The following is a 4303-nucleotide window of genomic DNA, read 5'->3' as shown; positions in this document are numbered from 1 at the left end:
TTTTTTATGGGTAACAATAACATGATGGATCAACTGTAGAATCAAAAATCTCTTGAACGGCGGGAACAAATTAAACAAATGATTCATTTTTAGTGCATAGTGTGTGATAATAAGTGACCCTCAAGAAGCGAGACATTGAAGTAGTAAGCTGGCTTCAGTTCGTCATGCCTGTCTAGAGACGCAATAAAAGAAATCAGGAACATGGGATACCAAACAGAGTTTTATAATGGGATCTGACCATTTCCTCAAGGCAGACTCACTGAAAACTCTTTTCATATTTTACATCAAGATACAAACTTCGCAATCTGTTCAATTCCACGTGACTGTGATTTTGCATTTCATAATCAACAAGACAGACAGGTATTCCCTGGCAAAAGGGAAGAAAAAATCCCATTAAACAAAATTCTTCTTCACAAGAGTGTTGAGTGATCCTGAGACCGCAATAGAAAGAAAGCCAGTTGTTCTTGCTTGTCTTATGTAATCTGACAATCCATCTTCTTCACAGACTGTGCATATAAAAATAATAACTTAAAGTCTCAATACATGGTCCTAGGACATTTACTCAGATCAACCTATCCAAACACAACCTCCCCTTGTTAAATGCTAAAGCATCTGCCTAAATTTTGTCGCCTGCTTTTTCTCCACGCTTTCCTTGATTTTCAGTCCTCAGACCGTGGTCTTACCAACTTTTTCGAAATTACTTTACAAAGAAGGAATCAATTGAATCCTACCCATTCCCTTATAAATAAACCTCTCATGTCTCGTACATTTGCATTGCTCTGCATCTTGGTCCAAGAATCCTTCGAAGCAGCAAATACATGGCTTGGCTGCATCCAGTCATGTATATTGCATTAGCCATGTTTTTCATGTTCATGGCCAAGACAAGGGCATATGACGATTCAGGCATATCAGTATTACCGACAGAGAGAAGTTTACATACACCTGCTCTGAGTCCGGCTCCATTTGAAGGTGGGATTGGATTGAGCGTGATGGCAAAAGCTCCAGTGATGAGAGCCACGAGAAGAGTACAAAGGCATCATTCCTCCGGGCCGACCGGTGGGGATGTGATCCTTGGAGGATTTGTGATGGCCTTGGTCGTGGTGGTCTTGTGCTACATACGTGTTACAAGAAAGAGCAAAGAGACTGATGATGATGTCTTGAGAATCTCAAAGTCTTGAGTCATTCACAGCTCATGTTTATTCTAGATGTCAAGACCAAAATAGACCAGCAATTGTGAGCGGAATACGAAATGGGCATCAGAAGGTGTCTGCAAGGATGGTATTAGTGCATTGTGTAGTAGACATAATTTTAGTGCATTTGGAAATAGAAAAGAGGCAGTTTGTACGTTATATTGATTGAAGGCTTCATTTAGAATGATCGGATTGAGTAATGACTCCATAATACTAAGACCGCATTGATCTCTGTGTAGTATACTCATGATGTGATGCAGTTTCATATTTTTCTCTCCTGGTCTCATGTCCAGATTTGTTTTCGACAAGCAGTAAGTCTGTTGCCTTGGTCAGGCATTAGGGATAATCACGATTCATCTACGCAAAGACAGATTAATCCGGCGGGATATTAGGTAAATCATATGAACAACCTATATCTTTTTACCATCTGGGAGGCAGTTCAAACTTACTTGAGACCCAATATCACAATTGAAGAATTACAGTTGTAGACGAGAATTATTCCAGAAAGTATCCAATGAGTTCTTATTAACCATCACTATCGACTTGGTAATCGAACACCGGAAGCATCTAATTAGCCGGTACACTACAAACGGATTGAGTGGAGAAGATGAGGGAGGTTGGAAGTATCCGCGCTTTATGTGCACCTAAAACACTTTAGGCTTGACCAAGCGCACGAAAGAAAGAAAGAAAAAACAGAAGGAAAAGCGAAGAAGTTATGGCTAATACACAAGACAAGCAAAGGCACCTGAAAACACTATGAAGACAAAATCTTACCATGGAAGTGTGGTTTGAGTAAAGTAGCGAACAAATGGCTGAAAAAACGAGTGCCGGTTGCTGGAGAGTGAAAAATTTTAAGAATGATATAAAATTAAAGCGGAGCTCTGGTGAACAGAGAGGTCATACTAATATAATGTAGTGCAAGAGAGATATGAGCTGTTATGAGCGATGCAGACATATGGAAAAGCAGAGTACATGTTTTCAAACTTAAAAGCTTACGTTCATTTTGTTCTGTCCCTTGCTTTGACTAGACACCGTTCACACTTGTGCCTCCCAAGTCCAACCCAAAATACAAGATTTCTCCAGTTTTGATTGCATGGAAATCCGTGGTCATGCATGCTCAATAAAGTATCACATTGTAGAATGAATAACAGCATTAAAGTTGATTTCTTTGTCAAAAGATTTGAATTGGTATGAACTGTGATTCTGGAAAAGCATATTGCGTGTTACATCTCTACGATGAAGCGCTTGACCAACACATTGTGTAGTGTCATGGTCTTTGCGCGCATACCTAATTAATTGGGATGACAAATTCTTCAAGTTCAACATGATGTCAATTCCATAATATATCCGTCTTTTCGATGATTTTGTAGAGCCTTTAAATTGCTTTGTTAATTTCATATATGCGGCCTCGTGTGTCCACTCAATTTGTCATGTCTTCATCAGCATTTGTATAAGATTACAAAAGTTAGCTATTTAACTCTGGCAGCAGAGAACATGAGAAGCAAAATTATGATACAATATCATGTGGTTTCTTATGCTCAGGCGAGAATCTAGGGTCTATGCCTGCATGATATCAATCTTCAGTCATATTCCATGGAAATGTGGCTTGACCAATGGACGAGAGATAAGTGAGATTAATCTGTGACATTTCTTTCTTTCTTTCTTGCTTTTTCTCGTGCTTTATGCAAGAAAATTAACAACAATCAATCAGGATCAAAAGATTGAATGGTAATGATCTGAACTCTGTTCTTCCAAATGGCTTGAGGGCTTCACCAACTTTGATTCCCAAACTCATCTCCAACGTACAACTTCTATATCTCTGTTTGCTATTTCCATCTATCTAATTTACAAACTTCGTTTCCTCGTGCATTTTTACAAGCAAACCTCAGAAGGGAAAGAAAAAAAGTGAAAGCAAACCCCCAAAACTCCCGAAAGATGCTGTACGAACTGCAAATTCTCTGAGAAACAAAAATGGAACTGACTTTCATCTCGGCGCTTCAAATCCCATTTCCTTCCTCCCAAAATTTGGCTGTAGAACCTCCAAATCTGTAACATCAGTACGAAATGGAAAAGCATTAAATTAATGACAATCTGTTTCGGGTTCTCAGCAGAGCACAAGAAACTAAAAAGTTCCAACTTTTTCTTTCTGCCTTGACATAAAAGGATGAGAGCAAGAGACCTGGAGGCCTACACACAGGAGGGTCACCAAAAATGTCAAACTGATATTTCCATGATAAAATTATCATCTGTTAGCTTCCATCAAATTTTATTGTGAAATTGCTGAGATTGATGAAAGTGACAAAAACTCAGTTGACGTGGCAAATCAATGTGGAAATTCATAATTCTCTCTTTGTTCTTCAATTAGCCCTGATTTGAAAACATTTAGGACAGTGCGTTCAAACAAATTCTAATGCCTAATCACAAAGGGGAGATGACGATGAAGGAGAGTGTTTGACGAAGAAGCAAACACTCCTTCCAAATTGAATTTAAGCCATTCGTTCCCATCACCAATCTGCATGATAAAGGTTAGCAAATGTTCCACCCCTTATAACTTCCAATCTGCAAGAACTTTTAGGACAATGTAAGGGATGTATACTACCAAACAAAATATTTTTTAAAGAGAAAATTCGGTTTAAGTTCACTAAGAACTTTAATTCAAGTCCCCAGTGGAGTTGCCAAGCTGTCGTGACATTTCCTCGGGTGAACCGCCCTAGGGGATGGCTAATGGATTACTAAGCTTACACTGAACTCGGACTCTCAAGCCCTACCAATCGCACATTTTTGATAAAATTTTATTTAACCAATTTAACATACAATTCATTTCAATTTGGAGTCGCCAATAATTAGTTATTGGTAGGTCGATTAGACACCTAGGTAAAGTGTAGGATAATACTTTTCTTCTACAAACTAGATATTATGGATACGGAGACTTGATTACGCTAGATTACTCTAATGCCCTTTCGGTACGTTTTCTCTTCTATTTCCAAAATGGGATAAATGCACTAGAAGTCCTAAAACTTGTTCCAAATGTGCAATTGAGTCCTAAAAATTTCAAAAAACGCAATCAAGTGTAAAACTTATCACGAAACTGCAATCGAGTCGTAAAACTTTCA

At 38.5% G+C, this 4303-nt stretch overlaps 1 long non-coding RNA gene across 1 annotated transcript; it reads right to left on the bottom strand.

Annotated features, from left to right (window-relative positions):
- Positions 1–2950: 2950 nt before the first annotated feature.
- On the bottom strand, positions 2951–3400 carry LOC130135211 (uncharacterized). The gene is made up of 2 exons (XR_008814665.1): positions 3370–3400; positions 2951–3236 (listed from the first exon to the last, which is right to left on the bottom strand). It is a non-coding gene; the product is annotated as an uncharacterized LOC130135211 (long non-coding RNA).
- Positions 3401–4303: the final 903 nt, after the last annotated feature.

The sequence above is a fragment of the Syzygium oleosum genome, unplaced genomic scaffold (assembly GCF_021117445.2).
Source record: "Syzygium oleosum isolate NSW1041296 unplaced genomic scaffold, Sole_v2.1 Sole_v2.29, whole genome shotgun sequence".
Classification (NCBI taxonomy): domain Eukaryota; kingdom Viridiplantae; phylum Streptophyta; class Magnoliopsida; order Myrtales; family Myrtaceae; genus Syzygium; species Syzygium oleosum.
The sequence above is the reverse complement of the archived record's forward strand: the minus strand, read 5'-3'. Positions and strand labels throughout refer to the sequence as shown.